Below are 13,043 nucleotides of genomic sequence, written 5' to 3'. Positions count from 1 at the left end.
ACTATGGAGTTTTCAGCAGATACTTTTTTGCCATAATGAGACCATGGCTTGTCTTTTAAGGACATTTTGGCTTCATTAATCTTTTGCGCCTGAACACTTGTGTAGCCAAGAATTTTCCAGATTTATTGATAACTGAAGTTGAGACGTCAGTTTTAGATCCTGTAACTCTGGTTTACAAAAATAAAAAATGGACCAGACTGTTGGTTCAGGGAGATAAAGTAAGAGGGTTAATGTGAGTGAGCCACTGTGCCAGATGGTTTTTACAAGTACTGCTATTTTGGCATAAAATTATTGTTGTTCCAAAATATTTTTCACCAGATATCTGTGCAGAGATTCTGACCAGCAGGTTCTTATATTTAGCAGCCAAAATAATTTATGTGTCACCACTGTTCTCCTTGGCTGCATCCTTGTGTTCATCAGCTCAGCCCTTCACTTAACTGACTGTACTGGCACCTACTCAGTGCTTCACAGCTTTTTCTAGACTGCTTCTTCTCAGTTCTGTGACTCTTCCTTTTCTTCTGAGTTTCTTTTTTCTTTTTTCTCCTTTTCATTTTTTTTTAAGATGATCAAAAGCAATTATAATATATCTTTGAATCTGTTCAAGATAGGACAAGAGTTCAGATTAGCACTGAAGAGCTTTCCTTTCCACAGGTCTCTTATCATGATTCTGCTAACAGAAATTAATTTTATAGAAATCCAGGCTTGGGCACGGACAGTACATTTCACCATTCTTACAGCTTTAGCTCAAGGTTATTATTGCTGCTCTGTGCTCAGAAGGGAAGACTGCATACTAATTACAGACATTTTATCTTAATTTCCATAGCAATTAAATGTTATTTTAAAAGGCTAATCTGAAATATTTTCTAAGTGATCCACTTGGGTGACACCCTTGCTCCATTTTTAGGAAAGTGATGAAAATGTATTTAAATGTGTGCTAAGGTCTTGAATCCAAATCTCACTTTTCACTATTACTTTTCAGTAATTCAGACAATATGAAATGCATATTCCTTGGAAGAAAACACTCACAATAAAGGAGTTCACACTCGTGATAAATTTAAAAGGCAGCAGAATATCAGGATATTTTTGACAGCATAGCTGATGTAAAGGAGAAATATTAGAGTAAAAATAAAATAAAACAGTCTTTATTGAAGAAATTTATGTTTTAAAGGAAGCAGGAAAGCTTTGTGGTTATTTACATAGAAACGATTGATTTTTCTTAACTACTCTGTAATGCATCTATGCAGTAATTTAGAAAGCTTATACCTAAAACAGATGCCAGCATTATTCTTCAGAGAGTACTCGGAACACAGTGAGTGTGAGACAGATGGATGCAGCAGAATCAATAGTTCAGAGAACTCCATCAGGTGCATGCATTTCACATAGGTCAAGTTTGATGAAACCCCAGCTTCGTGAATCAACACTTCTGATGTAAATAATTCACAGGAATGGAAAAAAAAAAAATCCACTCTACTTGTATGGGATGAATATAAATACACTTTTAAAATAATTGTTAGTGAGCTACAATATGATCTGACTCTTGAAACTGTCTTATGTATACATATGATCCTACTAATACAGAGTTTTAGTACAGCAAGAGATTGGAGATTTTTGTTTTAGTAATGAGTTTAACAAAATAGGGAAAACTATGAACTTCAAACTGCGTGGCATTTGCAATACAAAAATGCTTGCAGCCTCTTTGCTCTTTTTATGAATATACTGTAAAAATATATCGATAAATCTCTAATTAGTATTTTAATCTGATCTCATTCCTTATTTTGTATGCATATCTTCAGGTTTTAAGTATTCCAAGATGACTCTAATATGACCTTCCTTTGGGAGCAGCTCCCCAGGGGTCTCATAGGTGCAAAAGGAAAAGGTACAAACTGCAGAGTGAGGTGACTTGCTCTGTAAAGCACTCAGAGATCAGGGCAGGACTCCTGTTGTCTTAACAGTGAAGTAAAGCTCAGCTCAGCTCAGCCTGGATGTCCCTAGAGATGGAACTTAATTCTGATCCACCATGTTTGTCAAACTGCTGCAGCCCTATATGTTTTGGTGCCACTACTTTTAGTTTTTACTGGTAATGTGAAAAAACCCAAAGGAAGTCATGTGTTGTTATCATTTTTTCCCCCCTAGAACTGTAGTGGATTCCAGATCGTGTAGGATGAGAATAAGAGCTACTTTGTTTTGCTGAGAATGTTTATCATTGCTTTTTCTGACAGACTTATAGAGGAGCCTTTCAAGCCCCCTCACAAGGATGAAAACTAAGTAACTGCAATATTGAGTTGTGACTTGGATTCATTCACACACAACTGAACTCAGTTATGAAATTGAGAACCTTAAAAGCCTAAATAAAAATAAAGATGGCTAAAGGAAGTGATGGGAGGTGGTGCATTTTGTAGAGAAATAGCAATATATTTCTTTGCTAGTGAAAATTAATACTTTAAAATAGTCACCAAGATGAATGCAAAATACCTTCAAATTTATAATGCTTAAATAATACAATTTTTTTTTTATTACATAATGCCTGGATATACCATGGATTCTTAAAACAACTGCCAAACAAGGTCTGTGAACTGTCAGTGTCTCTTTAGCAATAAAATTTCCAGAAGACTGGAAAGAAAACCCAATGTTGTGTAAATATTTTAAAGTTAATGACGCCACAAGTAATCCCAGACATATTTATTGAAGATCAGTTCTCATGCACTTAACAGACTGCTTAAGATGGAAACAGTAGAAGCAAAATTAACAGTCAGTGCTGATTGATCTGTTTTTTATGGAAAACAGATATTGAACAGGAATGCTGGTGCCGTGGGTGACATCACAGCCTTGATAGATAACCTCCCATTGTTTCATTTAATGTTCTTCGTTTGGCCATAATGTCTTGCCTGGTTATGGTTTTAATAACAAGTGGGTTATCTGATGTTCAGTCCTTTAAATTGGAATGATAAACTGAAACAAACTTCAAAAAATAATCATCAGGTTGAAAGGTGTGTGGAAGAAGCGTGTGCTGGGGGGAACTTGGTCAGATCTATTTTTAGGCCTTCCTGAAGGAATTTTTAGGATCCTTCCTGAAGGATGACATTCTGAGAAATCTTTCATCTGTCAGGAAAAGCATGCTTTGGGACGTAAAAAAAAGTCCACAGTTGAAAAGTGATGCTAAATAATTTCAGACTACAAATAGGAGTAGAGGTTGTCAACAGTGAATTTGCATCTCTATGGTGACACTTGAAAAAGCTCATCTTAAACAACCGAAAGTGTGAAATTAGAGAACATAAACTGAAGAATGATAAATCCCTTTGTGGATGTCATAATTCTTGAGTAATGTGAACTCTAGTGTGCTGGAGTTTGGAATTTAAGAGATTTTTAACATCTGAAATGAAATAATCACCTGTGAGTTCAACTAGTTTTATTTGCTGCCAGTGTTCAGCAGCTTAGGTTTCCTGATGCACTCACACCATTCCAGTTGGTAACTGGTCTTCACATACTTTACCTGGACATGCAATGGCCTCTCTCTCTGTAGATGTTGCTTATTTAGAAGATAATCTGTAAATAGGCTTTTTTGCTATCCCCGATTGTATTTTCCTTAATGTACAATAATTCCAACAGAAATAATAGTTGTGTTAGTATTCTAAAAAAACCCCAAAAAACAATACTTTAGAAATTATTAAACAAGCTTTAGAAATTATTGGGAGTTTGCAATGTAAACCAACTTGACTTCATCAAACCTTAGAGAAACAGCTGCTTCATGAGCTGGAGTAAAATTCTGACCTTATCCATGGAAATCTCTTCAGTAGTTTCAGGGAGAGCACAGGGAATGAAGTTGCTGTTGCACAGTGGTTGGTTGTTCTTGGTTTCACCTGAATCCAGCGATGTTTGTTGATCATGGTAGCAGCCAAAGAATTTCTCTAATGCACAAGAAAGAAAACAAAAACACCAGAAAATGTTCCAAATTCTGACAGACTTGTCAAGAATAAAATGTGTTAGTTCCTTTGGTGACAAGAACAAAGCCAGCAAGGAAGGATACTTGCAATTAAATCCTTAAAAAAAGTTTCCAATTGCATTTATTTGTAAAATGCATGGAAAAAAAAAGAAAAGAAAAAATGAATTTGTAGTCTCCATACTTCTTTAACATGACAAGAGAAACTTTGCTTTGTGGCATTCATTGTACAATGTCACATCTTGTATTTTCTTTCTCAGCTCTTGACTCCAGCCTCTCAAAAAGAGATTTACACACTGTCTCAGATATCTTACATAGAAATAAATTGGCCTTGGATGTTGGCAAATCTCAAAACCATATGTTCAGAGAGTTCTTTCATTCAGTTGTAATTAATTTTTTACAAAATTAGTAGCTTTAATCAATTGCATACCTGGATGGAGTCTGAATCCTGCTATGGGTGTTTGAAGTCTCAGGGAGTTGTAGGAGATCAAGCAAAGCTTTTATAGCTGTGGCCTTTCTCCTTTCACTATATACATCTGTGCTGAATAATACTGAGACTAATTCTGCCCTTTGTCATAATGATATAAATCCAAAATAAAGCCTTAATACTGCAAGGACTTAGTACATGTACTCCAGGCAAGGGACAAATCCTATATATTACAGCAGTAATATACACATGCTTAACTTGCAGCAGATGAATATCTCTGCAGGATTTAATTTAAGCAGACACTTCTAGTTTCAGTGGATGTCACCTGGAGCAGAGCTTGGTGTGCTGGTTGGAGACATTGTGCCTTGCTTGCTGTTATTGCTTGGTCTTTAACAAGTCCCAGGGGCTTCCAGTCACTTAGCGTTCATTATTTAGGCAAAAAACTCATTTAAAAGCATCCTAAAATGCTGTAAAATAGTGATTACAAAGCCTCTGAACAAAGAAAGAACAATACATCCTAAATTGCTGCTTGAAATATCTCAGATGTAGAATTTTGCTGTTACAAAGCATTTTGAATTATTCTGGGTTTAGTTACTTTAAGGTATATTTTTAAGTAATATCCATAAATTTGTTCCTAGAAAAATATCAAAAGGGTGAAAAAGAACCCTTGTTTTAGTTGTGCCCCTGTGCTGAATAGTCACACTTTGCATTGGCTCCCTGATAAACATTGCAGTGGAGAGTAATTCTGAAGAAGAAAAATGGAAGAGCAGCTTTCCTTCCAGCACATTGCAGTATAACGTCTTGTGACACAGCTAAGTATAGCTAATTTATTTGGAGCAAAGGGGTTATTAAGATGAAGATTAATGCACAAATAACACTTTCCTGGAAGCTTACTGTGATGCATAAACTCAGAAAATCTGTTGCATGGGAGGGTTTACAACTGTGCTCAGTGTGGCTGGGGTCTTTTTATCAGCGCAGGGTAATCTTCCAGAGGCCACTGCACAGCAGGGGAGAAAGGCCTGGACATTCCTTTTATCCCCACAAACATGTAAATGTGTATGCTGGAAGAGGAATAGTTCTATCTGGGGTTCAAGATCCATTATGAGTCCAAGAGGAGTCAGTACCATGATTCCATGCTGATAGAGAACCTAGAGAAGCCACTAAGCAGCAAATGGGAGTTGCTGTGGTTTTGTGGTAACTGTGTTTTATAAATTACTAGACCATCATAGACTGCTTTTGTTTTGTCTTGCCTTTCTTTGGAGAACTGGGTACTAGGTAGAAATAATATTGTGATTTTTAGTAGATCTGGGATCCTGCCCTAAATAACCCCCCTATATAGCTTCCCCCATGCATCTAATGTGTACCATATGTCTGGGGTAATAATTTGCAGGAATATGTCAGAATGTCCCTCTAGTAAGGTTAGGGGTAATAAACTGTTGTTAGTAGTTCCAAGGTCAAACCTGAGTTCTTTCCATGGAAATAAAAGATAGCACTGCATTACCTTGTCAAGTTAATACAGTGTGATAGAGCAGCTCAGGCAGCACATCCTGAAAGACTGTAAATGTCTAATAGATTTAGGAAAACTGTACCTCGGGGAACATATTAGGAAGGATTCATCAATGGATCAAAACTGTCTTGGAGCCTTACTTATTGGGGAGCAGCACAGTTTTAAATTATTGCTTTCTTAAGAAAAGCCTCAAGACAAATTGTATTTCTTGGATTTGCTTTACACGAGTGGTCAATAGTTTGTGTTGGAGAATTTCGAGGGTTTGTGGTGGGTTTTTTTTTTTAACACCGGCATGAGCAATTTCAATAATTTGAACTCTGTAATTAAGTTTTGATTTTTTTCCCAAATGATTTTCAAATTGCTTAATGTGCTGCTTATAGTCTGTCATTCTTTGCAGATGAAATTGGACATATTTGTGAAGTGTCTTAGCAGTGTGTCTCTAATGACAAAGAACTTTAATTACAAGATATGGGTTTGCAAGTTGTGCATTAATTAGACACAAAATTAACAAACTGTGAAGTTTGTACACATGTTCACACACACAGAGAACATCAGGAAGTTTTCAGCCATAGATGTGTCCCAACGTATGTGAGCTTTTGGAATCAATACTGGTTTAAGGGTAATAGCAATTAATAAGAATTCTGCTACTCTGTGTGTTTTGAATTGTTCTACAATTCATCCCTGTGCAATCAGTTACTCAATATTTCCAATGTGACTGAAGTAGAAACTGGCCTCTATTTATTTTTCATGTATGATTGAATTTAGATCTCCCTATTATGCTTATGCTGTTTAAAGTCATGGTAGACTGTAACTCACAGCTTAAACAGCAAAACTTTATACCAAGGAGCAGATAAATAGGATTAAGTTAATAATTCTGCACTTCTGGAGTAATTGCTATTTACAAAGCACAAACTGTGGTTTACTGATGACATCATTAGAGTCTTGCTTTAATTAAAGTCTATATTGCCTGTGTTTTACTATGACTGCCTCTTACTGTAAATTGATTTTATAGGGCACTAATTTGTAAACTGGATATTGCTGCAGAATAAGACTTGGTTATATTTTTGTGGCCTAAATGCTACACAGTATTTAAGAATGCATTTAAAGTTAAGTATGTGTTCAGCAGTTTGGTTGAACTGTTGCTTCTTTTATTCCATTTCATGCAAATTCATGCCTCAAAAAGACATAATAAGGATCTGATCCTTGTAATCTTATTGATGTTGAGTAATGCCTCAATTGCTAGACTGTCATTTTGACATAGACTATTCTTATTCCAGAACAAGAAAAAACAAATGCAGGTTATTTAGAAAGCTGTGTTCAAGCCTAGAATTAAAATGCTTTGTCAGTATCACACAGAAGAGGAAATAAGGTTTTGGATGTGTCTGTTATCAAATATAAGCCATAAGTTGCATCACATGGAAAGCAATGGATGTAACTTCTTTATCGAGTACATATTGATTTTTAGTGTTGAGAAGAGTGACCAACGAAAATGAATTTGGAGAAAAATGGTGCTTTTTACTGATGCCTGCAATTGTTGGATCTCTGATGTTGTAGTTCCCATAACAACATCCAAATGACTGAGGAGTCTGCACCATTGCTGCCCATTGAACCTACAGGATGTGGCTGCTATTGCTCCAGTTTCCTCATTCCTCTGAGAAAAGCAAGCGCTTTGGGAAGCAGGCTCCATGTTTTGTTCCAGAAAACAAAACTTTACTGCTATTCATTGTCTGTATTTTTCCATCTATAAAACCAACAAAACCCAAACATCTAGTATTGGGAAATTCTTACATCCCACTTACAATTCATGTCTTTGTTCTCCTTTGAGTGCCCAGAGAAATACAGTACAGCTGTATATTTGTTGTTGGAAAATTATAGCAGCCAAGAAATGAAAATATTCTTTTTGTAAGTTACATTTTATTTCCAGCTGAGTTGTATCAGCTTAGGCAGAACAATAGCAGAATCCAGCACCTTAAGAGGCTGAGGGACTATTTCTTTAAAATAACTTTAATCCTTTGGGATGCAAATGAATTAAGAGCATGTAAATGGTCTACAATAAGAAAGTATTATTTTTGTGACCTGCAATTTACACTTTGCTAAGTTAGAAATTCATTTCACCAATTTTGTTTTTTTTTTTTTTTTTTTAATTTGCTTCAGGTAAACCTGAAACTGCATTCTGGGATCTGTGTGCACAGAATGGTTTATTCCAACAAATTGACAGCACTCCATCTAGCATGCTGACACTACAGGTAGTTGATATGTCTTGAATTTGCTAAGACATAGACAGGAGAAGGATTTAAAGGCTGGGGATCATTATTTTGTTTATCCTGCTGGTGATGAGATAAAACTAATGCTCCAGATATCTGATGGCAACCTGCTATTTTAGAGATAAAGAATGCCTGAACTGCCAGTAAAAGAGTGAATAACCTTCTTTGCAAGTAGCCATGATCTTTAATTTGTTTACTGAAGTTGTTTTCATAGAATATGTATGTTAAACCTGACAGCGTGATTGCCCTGGGGTCTTACCCCAGGGCAGCTATTTGGATGCATCATGGACACAGAATATCAACACAAGATAATTTTGCTGGAATAAAAAATCTGTCTATCTTGCTGTCCATTTTGTCTCAAGTGCACAATTCTACAGTTTTGTAAAATTGAATAGTATATGCTCCAATTCTCTCTTGGAATGTCGTGATGTTAGGAAACTATTGTGTTTCTGTGCAGAAGGAGATAGATCTTTATTCCACAGCAAAGCCTTGCCTAGAGCATTATGATTTTTCCCTACCCATATGTTTAATGTGTGTTCTTATACACAAATTGCTGTGAGGACAAACCTCTTCACAACCAGCTCTCAGCTATCCCTTGCAAACTCTCGTTATGTTAATTAAGCAGGTTTTGTTACCCCACACACAAAATACTAAGCCTGGAAGAAAACAGTTTTGAGAATACGTATTAGCATCCTCGAGAACACACAAACAGAGGTATATGTTTATGTCAGGAAACTGTAACAGCTATTCCAAACCCAAAAATTACCAAGCTAGAAAATTTCATTAGTATATTTGGGCTTAAATTGATCTTTGAGGCATGGAAGCAGAGTAGAGAGACTGAATGCTCTGTCAGCAATTCAATGCCATTCAGGGAAACTTAAGAATGCCTGCAGAGAGGAAAATACATGTAGAGTTCTTCAGGCTGCTTGAGAGTGCTGCAGCAAAGAAACAACATCATCACCCTGGCAAAAATTAAAGTTAAGAACGTCTGCATTAAATTCATAATTACAATGAAAATATGTTTGAAACACTGGTTTAGATGAACCCGAGTTGTAAGCACATTCTTCTTTATTTTATGAATATCATACATGATCAGAGTCTGCCTGGACAGCACAGTGGCTTGGTCTGCCGGAATTCCCATGCAAGCTCTGAGAAACATCTGTGCCTGAAGTTAGAAACAATTCCCAGCAGCCAAGAGCTGGGGCTGCACTGGGAAGGTTTGGCTGGGATGTGCTCAGCATGTCACTTGGACTAGACAATTGTTGTAGGTCCCTTCCTACTGAACTACTCTATTCCCAGTGTGGATTGAATCTTGCAGGCACTGACAGCTAAAATCAAAGTCTCCACTGAGCTATACAAGCTCAGTTTTTCAGATTTACAGCAACTAAATTTGGGCAAATTTTCAGAAGAGTGGCAAAAGCTAAATCCCTGAGGTGAGTTATGGGTACCTGCCAGTATCTCAGTCCCATTTCTAGTCCATGAGGCTTAATGTTCATTTTGTCATTGAGTTTCCTCTTTTATTTTTGTTGTACTATATATAAATTGCTCAGTAATCCCTTCTTTTTCTTGTTAGATCCTTTGGTTTGCTTAAAAAAAAATCACAACCAAGCTCACAGCCTAGAAAGAATAACGGAATAAAACTTTCAAAAATAGAACTATTCTTAAGTTTTTCTAGCTGCAGCATATTTGGGAAGTTCATCGAAAAGTCTAGGTGAAGGAGCAGAGAGAGTGCACCTGACTCTTTTAGCTGACATTGGAATAATTAATTTTATGAAAATGACTTCTATTGGAGGTTAATTTATTTTGGCTGACAGTCACATACATTAATAGACATATCTAATGCTGCAGTCAGTCTGAACTTTATTTAGAATAGTTTATTTATATCTTTGGGTGATTTCATTGCAAAGAGATGGAAGATATTTAGGATCATCAAGCATGAACATTTTTTCCCAGTTTAAAAAGAACACAAAGAAACAAAAACCCCCAGAATTTTGACTCCTTGAGTGTCTTAGCCTTCTGATGGTTAAGCCTGAAATGGTTTGATTTCTTTCATCAGTGCACTTAAGCAGTTCCTTCAGATGACACAGCTGACTTCCTTGTACAGTAAGAAGCACCAGGCATCTTTCCTCTAATCCTGCAGTTTGTGATTTTAGAAACAAGAAAATGCCTCAGAAACCTGGTAAATAAAATAGTGTTTGTGTGCAACTGAGATGACTTGCCTGTTCTTCTGGCCATAATTTGATGTTTGTAACTGTCTTACTTGCAAATAGCTTACACAAAATGGCCAAGCACAATAATCTGTCTCTTTGAAATGGCTCAGATGTGGTAGGATGGAATGAGTCCATACTTTAAAAAGCAGAGCAAACCTGAGAATATTTAGTGGGTTTATACACTATTCTAGTCTGAAAAATCCAGCTGTAGAAAAAAATCTACATGCCCATTTCAATTGTATTTTTGAAAGGGTATATTATGCTAATAATTTCCCAGGAGGTAGTTATGCCTTCTGGTTTTTTTAATGCATAAGGATGGAGTCTAATGTAATTTTTAAGGCTTAGTTTTATCCTACTTTATCTTTGTGTTCCCACTGACCTCAGATAATCAAGGAAACAAAACTGGTGGATTCAATATTTATATAATTAAGTCAGTGCTTGGCTTCCTAAGTGTGTGTGAAAAGTGGGTTGGTAGTATTTATAAAGAGAGAGAAAATGCTCAGAAACAGCTCCTGTAAACTTAGAGACATGGGTAAGTTGCCAGTTTCGATCATGTTGTCCAGTTTTCTCATGCACTGAAAACCTCCTGATAATCTGATGTCCTTTGCAAAATATGTTATCATGGGCATTGTGTGGAGTGGAAAACAATGACTCTCCCTACCCTGATATATGACATCTGCTATATCATTCAGTTTCATAACCCTTTTCCATGGCTAGGGTCCAACTGTTGGATGGAATTTATTAATTTTAGTGACATCAACCTGTTACAGTGTCAGTGGTACAAAGTCAATCTTTGTATGCAAGCTGGATTGAATGATGTTTCCATTGTTCACTCTGCATCCTTGGGAAAGACATTTTGAGTCTAAAAATATTAAATCAGAAAAGGGGAAGCAAGAGAAAGAGCATTATTTAAAAGTGTTGTAGTCATCAGAGACTTGAAGAATCTCGTCTATATACTTCAAGAGAAGAACAGAGGAATTTTAGTACCAACCGAATCACAGGTTCAGAATAACTCCCTAAATTTTGGAAGACTTAAACTTCTGCCTTTCCAGTTAGAACCCCAGAGTTTATACCGAGGCCAACTCACCTTTGTGGTCTGGAGGAACATGGAAATAGCAATGTTTGTTCAATTATCTTGGAACTCTATTGTTAAGCATATATAGAAGTGTGTGCTTGTGTTCCCCAGGACTTCACTCCATGACCTCTGTTCATCCAAAGCACAGCAGAACCCATCCAGAGGCTGGCTGACAGCCAGGCTACGTGAAAACAGCTGGCATTAGATTAGAATGGGAGCAGCGGGGATTCACTTGTTTCTGCACAGGCCTGGAAGAAAATAAAAATATTAGTTCACACAAAACCCAAACCAGGGCTGTAAAACAGAGGGATGAGTGATGTCAGAGTTCAAGGAGCATCTGGATGACACTCTTGGTCATTTGGTTTAGTTTCAGGTAGTCCTGTGAGGAACAGGGAATTGAACTTTATGATTTTTATGGGTCTTGTCCAGCTTGAGATATTCCATGATTCTGTGATTGCCTTAGACATAAAAGATGTTTACTGTGTATTGATGAACCTGTGAAACATGGCAATTTGTGTCATTGATATGTACTAGAGGTAGGAGGTTTGCCTTATGAGCCTGCTTTGAAACAAGATTGATTTCAGTAAAGAAGGGTTTTCTCTACCATCTTTCTATCAGCTCTGTATGTGTACAAAGTGCATGTACGGCAGAAAACAAGAACTGCAGTGGAAATAATATTTGCAGATGATAGTAACAACTGAACTAATTACCCAGTCATTGTCGCCTCTTGGTTTTGTACTCATTCATCCCTGTATGGAGTAAATATGTATACTGAGAGACATTCAGTAGAATTCAATGGAGTCCTGGGTTTTTTTTACAATAGCAATTTTACAATCCTTTCTGCGCCCGTATGACAAGCAGTGAGAGTGAGATCTATGCTACACATAATCAGATTTATCTCAATTTAGGTACAAATTTATTCTATTTGTGTGGAATACCCAAGATATTTAAATGCAGAATGTGTATCCTGATTCTCTTCAAATTTAGGACTGAATATGAGACCCTGAATAGATATCCCTACAGAAAATGAAGCAGAGATATGTATTTCCAATTACAATTCAGTAGGTCAAATGGTGGGTCAGCTGCTCAGTCCCCTCAAAGACAGGCAGGATGAATGGAGCTGTATAAAGTTTGAGTGATGCTTTTCCCTTCAGAGATATTTTATCTTGCACAAGGCTGCGCTTCCCATTGCTCCTGCCACAATGGTAGCCACATAGAGTTAACCTGATTTCATTTTTTTTTTTTTAGTTATGCTTCATTTTCTCAATTGCAACAGTCATAATGCATCCGTTCATCATTCATTCTCCTTGGTTATTAATCTGAAGTAGGAATCCGTTTATATTCAGGGAAACTTTCTTTAAAGCCCTAGGGATCACAGTTCTCAGTGTAGTCCCCCTACTATAGATTTTGCAGATTCTATCATAAGTGTCCAAGGTCACTGGGAAAGGGAGGGTGAGAGACAGACAATGCTAATTCTGCTGATGTTGAAGTGTTATGTTGGAATTGACCTGGAAAAAAATTCCCTGAAGAGCAGTAGGGTGTCAGTGTGAACTCCAAAAGAAAGAAAACAGTGAAATTATTGAACGGTGCAAAGTGCCATCTTTTTCATCTCCTCTAACTGTT

The sequence above is a fragment of the Chamaea fasciata genome, unplaced genomic scaffold (genome assembly GCF_029207755.1).
Source record: "Chamaea fasciata isolate MVZ Bird 193981 ecotype frontalis unplaced genomic scaffold, bChaFas1.0.hap1 SCAF_16, whole genome shotgun sequence".
Classification (NCBI taxonomy): domain Eukaryota; kingdom Metazoa; phylum Chordata; class Aves; order Passeriformes; family Sylviidae; genus Chamaea; species Chamaea fasciata.
This window is presented reverse-complemented; position numbering follows the sequence as displayed.